The sequence below is a fragment of the Hyla sarda genome, chromosome 2, assembly GCF_029499605.1.
Source record: "Hyla sarda isolate aHylSar1 chromosome 2, aHylSar1.hap1, whole genome shotgun sequence".
In the NCBI taxonomy this organism is placed as follows: Eukaryota; Metazoa; Chordata; class Amphibia; order Anura; family Hylidae; genus Hyla; species Hyla sarda.
Window position 1 is genome coordinate 191556697 of NC_079190.1, and position 14461 is coordinate 191571157.

The 14461-nt window shown below is 40.9% G+C and overlaps 1 protein-coding gene across 2 annotated transcripts in view; it reads left to right on the plus strand.

The window, feature by feature from the left end:
- Positions 1 to 216: 216 nt before the first annotated feature.
- EDAR (ectodysplasin A receptor) overlaps positions 217 to 14461 on the plus strand; it is a 151788-nt gene continuing 137543 nt past the window's right edge. The window contains exon 1 of one of the 2 annotated variants that reach the window (XM_056556018.1): positions 217 to 417. The gene's annotated coding sequence lies outside the window, so the exon portion shown is untranslated. Of the gene's footprint in view, positions 418 to 3350; positions 3413 to 14461 lie in introns of those variants that run through there. The other variant, XM_056556019.1, reaches the window with a different exon arrangement.

Consider the following 14461-nt stretch of genomic DNA (forward strand, 5'->3'; position numbering starts at 1 on the left):
TATACAGACAGCTATTAATGATACAGTACATCCCTTGAAGCAAACCGGTATTTCTTTTTTTCTGAAAGTAATCTGGAAGTAGCATTAGGTATTCCTCTAGGTGGTGACAGAGAGTTTACATATATACATTAAAAGGAGGGAGGGGGAGTACTCTGCTTTTACTAAGCTAACTATAATCTCTCCTGTACTTTTTCAAAAGCATGTGGTCTGCAGAGAGCGAGACACAGAGAGACAGCGCTCACTAAGTTGCTGAAACATTGCGAGGAGTTATAAAGAATTAAACTGGATGTCATCGCCCTTCAGATGTCAAGGGTGACCCAAGAATTTGGAATAAGCCAGGCTACTGGCAAAAGACAGCACCTATGAAAACCCTGGATGCTCGGGACATTTTGTGAGCTGGACTGAAGAACATATCAGGTATGTGGATAGCCTGTAATGTGACAAAGTAGACATGTGACATGCCAATGGCCTTGGGTAAAACCTTATTTACGCTTTATATTTGGAATCAGAATAATATTGCAATTTCTATCACCGGTATGACACATGCAAGCTATTCGGACCCTGTACAGTGGTCCCTCAACATACGATGGTAATCCGTTCCAAATGAACCATGGTTTGTTGGAACCATCGTATGTTGAGGGATCCGTGCAATGTAAAGTATAGGACAGTGGTCTACAACCTGCGGACTTTCAGATGCTGTAGTTTTGCAACATCTGGAGGTCAGCAGGTTGAACTGGTATTGGAGGTTATACTCACATGTTCCCGCCGCTCCGGACCGTCACCGCTGTCCTGGATGTCCCCTGTCTCCGGGAAGGTCTCTGGTGCCCGGGATCCCCGCTCTCCGTCGCCGCCATCACGTCGCTGTGCACGCCGCTCCTATTGGATGACGGGACGGCGTGCGCGACGACATGATGAGGACGAAGGAAAGTGCCAGTGATGCAGGGAACCCCGAGGAGTACGCTACAGAGCACCAAGGACAGGTAAGTGATCGTCAGCGGACCACATGGGGCACCGTAAACGACTATCCGGTGGCAGCTGAAGCAGTCTGCGCTGCCGTATAGCCGTTTATGCGATGGCCCCGACATACAAAAGCATCGTATGTTGATGCTGCCTTCATCATGCGATGGCCTCTGTGTTGAAATGATCGTATGATGGGGCCATCGTAGGTCGGGGGGGTTGCTGTATTTTAGCATTGGACATAACTGCAACCGGACGTACACTGAGAATATACATCATAGATTTATATATGAAGTCTTGGTGAAGAATGTTGGCATGACATTTACTACAAACTACTTAACCTATATTGATAAAAATTATACCATTTCACTTTATATTGTCAATATTTAGAAATGTGGTTTATTTCAGCAAATGAGCTTTGAATATGTGTTCTTTACCTTTATATAAGCTATAGTGAGACTTAACGGGTTAATAACGTATCAGTGATCGCACATAGTTGACCTGCGGTATATTCTTATAAAGGAAATGCTGCAGTATGTGTATGCGTCTGCTATTGTAGACCATCGGACTTGACGCTTATCAGTTTTTATTTCGTTTTTAGAACTTCAGAAGTTTAGCTACATGTGTTTCCCCCCCATCTAAAATGGCTGTATATTTTTTTTAAAGCATTGTCAATAAAGGAGCCAGATCCCCTTCACAGTTCGGTTTCCTTTCCAGGCTAGGAGGTGCTCATCTGTATTTTGGCTGAGGTTGAATGAATGCGGGGAATTACAGCCTGCAAATACAAGCCCTCAAGCAGTTGCTACAATGTCTCTGGAGCTACTGTGTATATAGGCAGCTTATGTATATTCTGCACAAAAAAAGATAAAACCCTTGTCTAATCCTCTTCTATATACAAATACAGTTTAAGTAAATAGATAGCACACGTCTGATCTTATAGCTGAATCCGTCTACATTATCTAAAAACAAAAGGACAGTTAATGCGTAATCTTGATGCTGACATATGTATACGGGTAAATACAACACAAAGTAACAGCCCAGCCCAGATGAAGCAACTTTGTAAACATATACACATGTGCGTTGTCTAGACTTTGGCTGTTGAAGAAGGCTTCACTGGGGTTTTTATAGCACTATTCTGGTAGGGTACCACCAGCTGTTGCAAAACTACAACTCCCAGCATGCCCGGACAGCTGAAGGCTGTTCGGGCATGTTGGGAGTTGTAGTTTTGCAATAGCTTAAGGTACCCTGGTTGGGAAAACTGTCCTATATACAAATTGAATGTAAAAAACAAAACAAAAAAAACTGCACTGTCCTGGTAGTTGTACCTGTGAAACCTGCCCTGGGGACTGAAATAGTACAATTCCTATGTTAGGGTATGTTCACACAAGTTTATACAGTAAGTTTCTCTGCATATATCAGCACCCAATGCTATACATTTGATGCTGAGGATTTCACTGGAGCTTTTATGATGTGGAGTTAGTGGGGTACTCCAGTGAAAAGCATTTTTTTTAATCAACTGGTACCAGAAAGTTAAAAAGTTATTATTTAAATATCTTAATCCTTACCCTACTTATTAGCTGCTGTATGTTCCAGAAGAAGTTGAGTTGCTTTTTTCTGTGTAACCACAGTGCTCTCTGCTGACACCTCTGTCTATGTCAGGAACTGTCTAGAGCAGGAGCAAATCCCCATAGCAAACCTCTCCTGCTCCGGACAGTTCCTGACATGGACAGAGATGTCAGCAGAGAGCGCTGTGGTCAGACAGAAAAGAACAACTCAACTTTCTCTAGAGCATACAGCAGCTGATAAGTACTGGAAGGATTAAGATTTTTAAATAGAAGTAATTTACAAATCTGTTTAACTTTCTGGCACCAGTTGACTTTAAAAAAAAAGTTTTCTACTGGAGTACCCCTTTAATGCTGTAATCCATGACTGAAAAAAGAATAAAGCACATAATATAAACTTGCACCCGGCAGATTTTACCTGCATATTTCCTGGTGTGAAATGTGCAGCAGTTATATTAAACATAAGCATACCCTTACAAATTATAAAGTACACTCAATACTCAATAAATTTAAAAAAATTGGGGTTCAGTGCAAAATTTGAAGCTTACAGTATATACATTTAAAGAGGTATTCCAGCCTAAATATGCTGCTGGGGCAGGGAAGGAATGGAGAAAAAAATGTATACTTACCTAGTCCTGGCCCCTGTTTCTCCCAAACTCCTTCATCTTGTCCCCCACTCTCCCTAATTCCTGCTTCCAGGATAAGAATATGGTGCAGGTCCTGCTGCTTCACTCCATAACTGGCCGCAACGGTGTCTTCTCTTAGTCAGTAATTGGCTGAGTGAGAACAACATGCACCAAGTGGTTGTTTTGAAGAAAAAAGAACAAAGAAGATCGGGGGACCGGACAGAGGCAAACAGGAGCTGCGGGGGACCAGCATGGAACCGTAACTAGGTAAGTATTGCTTTTTTTTTCCTATTGCACTCCTGGGCCCTGACCCAGCAAGATATTTGGGAATATGCAAAGCTTGTATAATAAGTGCATTTTTTTTAGCACCTCAAAGAGTGTTAACTGCGTCTCATTTTCAGAAGTGTGTTTGGTCTTTTGAAAATTTTGAGCAAAGAGCACATCATTTAATACCAGGTTAACTTGTTATTAACTACAACACTTTTGTGTACCAAAAAGTTGTGCTAAACCTTTGAAAATAGGATGTTAATAGCACAAAATGCCTAGCCACATCCCTTTAAAAAAAAAAATAAAAAAATGCTAAATATCTGAATATGGGGCAATAATAGTGTGTGCCACAATTTAGGCAAATGTGGCACATCTAAAGAAAAAAAAAGTGGCCCTTAATTCTTTGACTATCCCCCGCCCCTCCCCCCCCCCATTGTTTTTGTTGTTGTTTTTTAAAGGGCTGTAATAACCCTTTAATGTGTGTGAGTCCATGTATACCATGGGTAGTTTAATATCCTGTGTCGCCTTGTTGTAGAGTCTTGTGGCCAATTTCGTTTTGTTGCTTGAGTTCTATGATTCAGATAGACTTTCTTATCAGGAGTGCCAATGCCCTGTGCTGAAGGCAAGATAAATGGCAAGACAGCGAGGGAGAAAGTCCGTAATGACATCATACTTTTGGCAGGTTGTATCAGTTGCCTCCATGCGAAGCAGTATGACTGATAAGTTAGAGAACAAATCTGCAATAGCAACACAAAGCCTTGTTCCTTACATAGTCTCATGTAGTTCCTAAACTCATAACACTAAATCTATAACAGGTTTAGTAAAGTGACTTGAAAGCAGATCACTGACACCTGATATATGTCCATGTAGGGAAAGCAAATGCTTTAGAGCCGTGTGCTCTGAGCAATAAGGGATAACTCTATTCTATTACTCTTTTTCATGTGTTATTTCTGTGTCACATATTCAACACTGGCTATATCGTCAATATTGGTAATGTAAAACCTACCCGGTCAGACGTAATACAGGAACAGATGTCTGGTCACTTCTGTATATATTACCTGTATCCTAAAGGGGCACTATGGGACACATTTATAAAAAGTGTTCTCATAGAATTGCCATATTCTGAAAGGATGGTAGACAAGTGTTTTCAAATTTGTCACTACATATTGAAGTAGTCACAACTGAAATGATTTATGGAGGAACTTAGAACATTGCAACAAGACCTCAAGAGCAGAACCATATTACAACTTCTAACAAGTTCCATATTATGTCCAGCCATAATATTATGCCTCTAGAAAACCATTGTCTCTTCCATTGCCGTTTGCACGTAGCCTGTACATTGTTGCACAAAGCGGTATAGATCTAGTGGCACTCTTTTTAAACACAATGGGCCATCTATAATAAGCCGGGGCCTCCAGAGTGAGAACACTCTTTATAGCTCTAGGTAATACAGTGGGGTTCTCAAGTAGAGACACCCATCTAGAGACACCCATCTAGAGACACCCATCAGAAACTGCCTAAGTTATACAGTACAACTCTGTCTAATATAAGGCTGCATTCACACCTCGTTTTCAGCCTACAGTTGCCAGATCCGGCTGGGGGAGGGAAAAACTAGGCGCTCCCGTACCCCAGCCGGACCGGCGCGGAAATCCATTCACTTTAATGAGCTGACCGGAGTCAAACAGTGACTCCGGTTGGCTCATTAAAGTAAATGGATTTCAGCGCCAGTCCGGCTGGGGTATGGGAGCGCCCGGTTTTCCCCTTCCCCAGCCGGATCCGGCAACTGTAGGCTGAAAACGAGGTGTGAATGCAGCCTAAGACTGTCTAGATTTTTCCCCAGACTAAAAGTTCCCTGGCACATGTCTACTTAATGGACAGCTGACTGTCTCTTGTCCTGGTTCTAATGTGTAGTTCCACTGTTGGAGCAATGATGAAACTTAGTCAATTGCTTGACCTAACTAAAGGCCCTATTACATGGGGAAGTTTTTAGCCTGAATAAGAAAATATCTCCATGTGTAACTGGACTAGCCAAGGACCGCACAAACAATCCAGCAATTGTTTGTGTTTCCCTGCTGTACGACTACTCAAGCCTTGTGAAGGCTCTGTAAACAAGAGCCTGTCATAGAGATCAGCACTCGTGTACAGGCGGGCTCAGGCCATTTCATATGACCTTAAGCCAATCTCCGTGAGTTAAATAGTTATCATAAAGGATGAGCTTGGGTGTGCATAATGCAGTTTTTTGATGCAAAATAAGTCTCAAAATGGGGGGGAAAAATCTAGAGCCATCCCTCATTTAAGGGTCACTTATGTTGATGAGATCTTTTTTTTATCACTGGCTGCCCATTAGAACAATCCACCCTATGTCTAGTAGGCACTCGCAGTACAGTTTTGGTGCAAATGCTAAATTTGGTTTTCTAGGAAAAGTAAAATTATAAGTGTTACATATCAAAACCACAGTGTGGGGTCTAGGCCTTACAAGTGTTCCCTATTAGATAGTTGTCTACAATACCAAGTTATGTGATATATCACGTCATGCCCATTAACCCCTGACCAGCAGGCTTTTATAAATGCTGCTGAAGCACTATATAAAAAAAGAACTTTAATGGATTTCGAAAATTCAGAAAGCAAAAAAATGGCAGCAGACTTCATCGATTTGCTGAGAAAACAACAGATGATAATGTCAGATACAGAAGGAATGAAACATGTAAATAAGCAGTGGCAGCTGGTACAAAGAAGCCTGGTATTCAGCAGAGTGGGCATAAGATGCAGTAAAAGCAGCTACAAAACAACATTTTTAACATGTGAGAAATGATATGCATAATTCATTCCCTCTCTAAAACACCCAAATGTATTTTTACCTTGTGAACCAGCCTTGGAAATGGCAAAATTAACTTTAATTCATGGACTATTTGTCATACAAAATATTTGGTCCTATATTAATCCGAATTTGTAAACCAGGCATTTAGTATGCTTCCGTATGATACCTTAGCGAAAGAAGATTTGCTACCCTAGAACTGTGCTCCTAGGGGACAATATGGATTCCTGTTTTATAGAACTTCTTGTGCTATATGTAAAACTAGAAGCATACCAAGGTAGAGTATGGTCATGGCCACCTTATTCAGGACCTGATGATTCCAAAGACATGTGAATAAAGCCTAAAGCATCAAAATACTTATATACACCAATAGGCCCATTCTAGAGAGTACCATTCTACTCCACTAGGCTGCATGAGAAGAATGAGATGGTCATGACTACAGAGCAGCATTTTTATAAGCTACTTGTTCAATGTCCATAGATATCATCAGGTGTAGACGTTGTGGTCATAGACACAGTCAAAGACAAAGTCATTAGTAACTGGGTGGGAAGGCATCAGATATGTAAAGGTAGATTTTGAGTGGTAAATCTGTTCGCAACCTATACAAAGATGGGCAAGGCAACCTATAGTCGCGTTACACGCTTAACAAAATAGTGACTATGCTACCCTTACCCCATTGTCATTGTACTGCACAGCAATCTGACTATTTAAAAAAATAATTATTTGTATAAAGTAATGGAATGATTGCAAAAAATTCTCAATAAACAAGAATATAATGAGGGCCAAGTTTTTCTATATCTAAGTTCAGAATTACAGAGTGGGATCCTACCTAGGCACCTATAGCCAGGAGTGCTGTATTGTATATTACAATAAATAATTTACCAGCAGCAATGTCAATTCTTGGATTGCGGATGTTTGCACAATGATATGACATGACTTTAATGGGAAATACACCATAGCTGGATAGATAAATTCTAGAAAAATGTCAACCAAACCAAAAAATAGGCTTTGACTGGTATTAATCTAAATTCCTCATTATCTTTTTTCCATAAATACTGGATTTCCGTCTTAAAAACGTGTCCCTATGAAATTTTTATCTATGAAATTTGCATGAATGGAAAAATGTATTTATCAATTTGCATTGCCAATGTTCTTTTTAACTGAGGACAATGAGTCTGGGCACCCAGCATTTTTATTGCAAGATAACAATTGTGTGCTATGTCACGTCCCCTCCCATTGGCTTGCATTGAGGGAGCGGGACTTAACGTTACAAAGGAGTGGAGTCGCGACTCCGGACCCATGGTCGTGAGGCTTCAGACACAGAGATCCTCACTTCGTGCAGCTGAGACAGGTGGGTGTTGCATGAAAGATTGCGGGGGTCTCCAGCGGTGGGACCCCCGCGATCAGACATCTTATACCCTATATTTTGGATAGGAGATAAAATGTCTAAGGGCTGGAGTACCACTTTACTCCTTCCGGTACTTTCCAACTGCTGTATACTACAGAGGAAGTTGTGTAGTTCTTTCCAGTCTGAGCAAAGTGCTCTCTGCTGCCACCTCTCTCTGTCCATGTCAGGAACTGTCCAGAGTAGGATAGGTTTGTTATAGCGATTTACTCCTACTCTGGACAGTTCCTGACATTGACAGTCACAACCTCCTCTGGAGCACACAGCAGCTGATTAGTACTAGAAGGCTTAAGATTTTTAAATAGAAGTAATTTACAATTCTCTGTAACTTTTTGGCATCAGTTAATTTTAAAACATGTTTTTCCTTCAGAGTACCCCTTTAAGTTTGGGCTAAAACCCACCATGTAATGAGAGGAAGTTTTTTTTTTACGGCCGTGGTGGGAGTATATAGTATATCTTGCATAGTCCAGTACATTTCTTGTCTGCAATCACACCATACTATTCTATATCTCTGTCTGTAGATAAACAACATAACCACAGAAAATGCCATATAAATTTGACAGATGCAAGGCCCTCCCCTGAGGTTCTCATCTACCTCCAGAAAGGGGATCTTTGACTCCTGTCCCACCTGATGAGTATGTTAAACAGAGAGGTGGTCAGAATTGCTGAAACAGCTGAGCTTTTTGTGTTATGCTGTTCACAGCAACAGCAAAGCTGGCTGTAGCTCACATTCATTTTTAGGGGAGTTACAGGAGAACACAACAAGCTTGGTTGATGTTATAATCCCAGCCATCTCAGCTTAGTCTCTGCCTTGAAGCAGCATCCCGCAGGCAACTTACAATTCAGACAGAGGATCATGGAACCAAATTCTGTAGATAGAGGCAAAATTTATCACACATTTATGACATATTCTGTGGATATACCCTAAATATCGTCAATGGGTATAACCCTTTAAATTGTGCTCAGTTTATATTTTTAAAACACTGCAACATTGTGCCATCTCTAAGTTTCAGGAAATATATTCCCGATATCTTCATATCAGATCCATTCCTTTTTTTTTTTTTTTGGCAACAAAATTGGCAAGATAAAAAATTGTGGTGACATAAAGATAGATAACTCTAAACCAGTGGAATTGCTATGAACTTTTATTTGATGGTTTCCAGACCATGCCAGTCCTCTCCCTTCTAAGTATCCAATAAAAGTAAAAACAAACTTATGTTTCACAATCCAATATAAAAATCTGAGCAGGAACAAAAGGTCAGCCATGTGATGTATCTGTCTTTGAAAAAGTGGATGGAATAGTTAAGGAAAGATTTTACTGGACAATAGGTAGCAATAACGCATATCTCTACTTTAGACTTGGCCTGTGTCCCTGCGGTTGTACTAAACACACTGAACAAAGTCTGTCATAAGAGTCCCATAAGAAAATCAGAGTAATAACTGATCAACAGAACCACAAGAACTTACAATCTATTAGGGGGTGGCACAAAAGGTAAAAAGAGTTTGTTTTGTATAATGGTCAAGCCATCTATTATAAAAACACAGAGGTTATTATTAAGCACTGCGCACCAATTTTCCAGGCAGTATCTGTTTTTATGAAAGAATTCGAAAGTGGATCCAGCAATTCCCATAAAACATTGATTTTAATTCATAGTTAAACAGCATAAAAATCTTTTGCAGATAGCACTCACAGCACACCACCTAACCAGTGATGCACAGCAACATTGACGCGTTTCGAGCGCATGCGTGCTCTTGATCACCATTGGTGATCAAGAGAGCACATGCACTCGAAACGCGTCCATGTTGCTGTGTATCACTGGTTAGGTGGTGTGCTGTGAGTGCTATCTGCAAAAGATTTTTATGCTGTTCAACTACGAATTAAAATCAATGTTTTATGGGAATTGCTGGATCCACTTTCGAATTCTTTCATATACTACATATCAAGCTGGGCCAGGGGGAAAACAAGGAGCAGCTAGATTATAGAAGATAAATGGAATGTGATAGGCCTGCCCAAAAAGACATAAAAGCATTATATTGGGAATTCTGATAAGATGAAACTGTATTCTAAAGTAAATGAGCAAGCAGTGTAGTGACCAACACATAATAGACGCATCAATGTAGTGTAGGGTTTTTACTATCTCCACATTGATGAAAGGACGGATTCTGGGGATGTTTTTGAGGTGCAGGTGGGATGAGTGTGCAAGGCATTGAATATATGGAAAGAAGGACAGATCTAATTTGAAAATAACCCCAAGTGGGCCAGCTGCCTAGAAGATATGTTGTTACCATACAATGAAATGGAAATATAAGATTTAGGTAGGTTAGTGAATGGTGGAAAGAAGACACTCATGAACTTTATGAAACAAATAGTGGTCCATAAACTTTAGTTTCTCAGTCACTGGTCCATGATATTCAGTTTCAAAGGCTATAAAATCCTTTAACCACTTAAGGACTGGGACATTTTTAATTTTTGCACTTCACCTTCTAAAAATCATAACGCTTTCAATTTTCCACCTACAGACCCATGTGAGGGCTTTTTTGCACCACCAATTTTACTTTGTAATAACACGTAAATTGACTGTGCGGTTTATTTAACATTATATTTTTTATAGTTCGGACATTTACGCACGCGGCGATACCACATATGTTTATTTTTGTTTACATAATTTTTTTTTAATGGGAAAAGGGGAGTGATCCAAACTTTTATTAGGGAAGGGGTTAATGCACATTTGTTAACTTTTTTTTTTTTTTTAGCCCCCATAGGGGACTATTTCATGCAATCTTCTGATTGCATACACTGTTCAATGCTATGCCATAGCATAGCATTGATCAGCATTATCGGCACTCTGCTGCTCCAGCCTGCTGAGCAGACATGGAGCAGTAGATCGCCTATGGGATGGAGATGGAGGCAGGTAGGGACCCTCCCCCGTCCTCTCAGCTGTTTGGGATGCCGCGATTTCAGCGCGGCGATCCCGAACTGCCCGACTTAGCTGCCAGGAACCATTTACTTTCATTTTAGACATGGCGATCAACTTTGATCACCACGTCTAAGGAGTTAATTCCGGGTATCATCGCAATCTGTGATGTCTGCCATTACACACGGGTCAGCCCGTGACCCCGTGTCATAGCAGGGGAGCGTGACTAGGGTGTACGGGTATGCCCTTGATCCTTAAAGGGGTTAGCCGGGAAAAAACTTTTTTTTATATATCAACTGGCTCCAGAAAGTTTAACAGATTTGTAAATTACTTCTATTAAAAAATCTTAATCCTTTCAGTACTTATGAGCTTCTGAAGTTAAGGTTGTTATTTTCTGTCTAAGTAATCTCTGATGACACGTGTCTCGGGAACCACCCAGTTTAGAAACAAATCCCCATAGCAAACCTCTTCTAATCTGGGCGGTTCCCAAGACACGTGTCATCAGAGAGCACTTAGACAGAAAAGAACAACCTTAACTTCAAAAGCTCATAAGTACTGAAAGGATTAAGATTTTCTAATAGAAGTAATTAACAAATCTGTTTAACTTTCTGGAGCCAGTTGATATATAAAACAAAAGTTTTTTCCTGGATAACCCCTTTAAGGTGTTAAGGGCATTTTTTCACTGTGATAAAGCTCATTTTGAAATTTTTTTGATGTTAAACTGTTAAATGGTGCAGTTTTTAGCACATATCTGAGCTCAGGTATGATTTGTGCAAACCTGAGCTTAGATGGTTGTTCAAGTAAAGGAAGAAGTGGCTGGAAACAAAGCAATCAGACAAGAAATTGCCATCTTTTGTGAAAATGTATTGGCCATGCAATTGGTATGGGTGAATAATGTTAAAAATGCTGTTTCACTTGTGAAAATTGCACATCCTTAAAAAAATCGCAAAGCAAAAACGCGGCATTTCAAGGTAAAACATGTGTGAACCTAGCCATGGTTTATCAAAGAGTATTATGATAAATAGATTTTATTATGGAATACAAATATGGATGACATGAATAGGAAAATTGATTATGAAATGACATGACGGCAATTACTGGAGAGTTATTTCTATTAAAGTATTTACTTGTATGAACCCTGAGATGCTGTAAAAACAGGAGCTTTGCCATTATACAGAAATCTGCATAATAATCACGATGACTAATAAAAACTACGACATGTACATAGACAGCTTGCCTAGATATCTAACAGCTCCGCGCATAATTACTAGGCACAATCCCCAAAAATGATCACTGCCAGGTACAAACATTTAAATGCACTTTCCAGTATTGCAAAACTCAAGTCTTTAATGCCAAAAACTGCTCATAACGTATCTATTTCTAGTAGAATTGGATATTCAAGGGACAAATAACTGCATCTTCCATCATGTTTAAGAGAGCAGTATCGATCTGTTCATAGGCGTAAATTAACGCTCCTGGGTCAAAATTCAAAATCTGTAACTGGGCCCCTACCTACAATGGGGCATTTAGGTATTAGTGTTATTCTACCAGGGAGTTCTTGGGTCTCCTCAAGTATTAAAGGGGTATTCCACTGGCCAGCTTTCAGAACATTTAATTCTGAACATTGTGTGCGTGCTGTGGAGGTCGGCCATGCCCCTCAATGCAAGTCTATGGGAGGGGGCGTGGTGGCCACCACGCCCCCTTCCATAGATTTGCATTGAGGGAACGTGGCCGGCTCCTGCAGCGCACACACAACATTCGGAACTAAATGTTCCGAACGCTGGCCAGTCGAGTACCCCTTTAAGGCACAGGTACAACTGCTACGCCCCTTGAAGCTACATACTATGGATAATGGTGCATGAAACCCAATGTGGATTTGTTACCTATTGTCTTCAATGAGTTAGCAAATCTGCCAATGAATTGCAACAAATGTATACAGGAACAGAGACTCCTATTGATTCCCGAACTCCCTGCTCCTGTACTGTAGTGTGCTATCATGCGTACAGTATGTATGGCTTCTTCCTTATGGTTTATTAAATTAAAATAAATAGTAATTGTAATCATTTTCCTAAATAACTTAACAGTTTTTATTTTAACTCATTACGGCAGTGTGTATGTGATGACTGGTTCTGCCAGAACCCATAGGGTTAATGATTTCTAGTCCTGTTGTTTGTTTTGGTTGCTGGGATTACGCCTCCGTGCTCCTGGGTGTGGTTAAACTTGCTGAGCCAAATAGAGTCCTCCTGGTTGCAACTCAGGCATATATAAGGATGCCCTTTTCAGTCATTCTCTGCTTGTGATAGTTCTTAGTAACTTACTTAGCTATCGCTGTACTCATTCTGTTTATTCTGGTTTTGTGACTTTTGGCTTGGCCTTTGACTTCCTTTTGATACTCTGTTACTGTACTTCGTGCTCTCCAGGTTTAGACTCAGCCCTCTGACTACGTATTTTTGTGTGTGCATGTTTAGGTTTGTTTTCTGTTAGTTGTGTACCTCCAACCTTTCCCAACCTTTTGTCAATTTTGTAGTTTATTGTTTTGACGTTTTGACTGTCCATCACTTAGTTAAGAAAGGACTGTCACCGTGGTTACAGACCTATCGTCTAGGGCAGGTACGCAAGTAGCCAGGGATAGGGGAGTGGGCGAGAATAGGAAGGACCCTGCCCAGACGTGAAATTGTAATTTTACTTCAAGGACTAGTGGTGTTCCGTACTCTCGGCTTCACATAGATATTCATTAGGAGACATATTGTTCTTCTCTGTCACCTTACTTCCCATTTCCAGCACTGTAGAAAATGGCATTAAGTTGCATCGACCATCCTGAACCCCAGGGAGGCAGGTTCTCTGTTGTACTTGTGGAGTTTGGGTAAAGTTTGTCCAGATGTTGTGCACCAAGTACCCTTCCCGACTGGAGGAAGGGGACAGTAGCTGCTCTCAACATTACATTTATACAGCACTGAAGATGGAATCTAAGGAGATGGAGTGAGATATTCTATATCCTAATGAATGTCTATGTTCAGCCAGTCTGTGCAACAAATTGGAAACTATTATAATGTGGATGTCATTTAGAAAAATTATTACAGTGCACATTTGTGCACTATAGTCATTTCTCTTTTAACTACTGCAAAGGTGCCCTAATATAGAAGCCATGCATACTGTGTTGTATCCATGATAGCTCGCTATAATACAGGGACAGGGATCAATAGGAGTTCCTGCTCCTATACATACACAAAGGTTTGTGGTAAGTTTTTGTCAGAATTGCAGACCCACATTTCACACACATGTATCCAGTGCATGAGATTCACTGCTAACTCGCAATATGTCAACATACCTTTAAAGGGGTAATCTACCCCTAGACATCTTATCCCATATCCAAAGGATAGGGGATAAGATGTCTGATCTTGGAGGTTCCACCACTGGGGACCCCCGCAATCTCGACTGCGGCACCCCAGACATCCGGTGAATGGAGTGAACTGCCGGATGACTGGCGATGTGGGGCAGAGGCTCGTGACATCACGGCCATACCCCGCTCGTAACATCACGGCCACACACCCTCAATGCAAGTCTCCCATAGACTTTCATTGAGGGGGCATGGCCATGATGTCACAAGCGGGCATGGCCGTGATGTCACAAGCCTCCGGTGCTGCACCCGATGCTCTAAACGAACACCGGGTGCAGCAGGGAGGTCATGGGGTCCCCAGCGGCAGGACCCCCACGATCAGACATCTTGTCCCCTCTCCTTTGGATAGGGGATAAGATGTCTAGAGGCGGAGTACCCCTTTAAAGTGTTTTTTAACAGATATATATATACATATATAAAGAAAGACATTGAAAGTATCTCTTTAAGGCTAGATTTCCACACAGGTTTTTTTCTGGCGTGTTTTGGAATACTACCACTGCAGTTTTTGAGCCAAAGC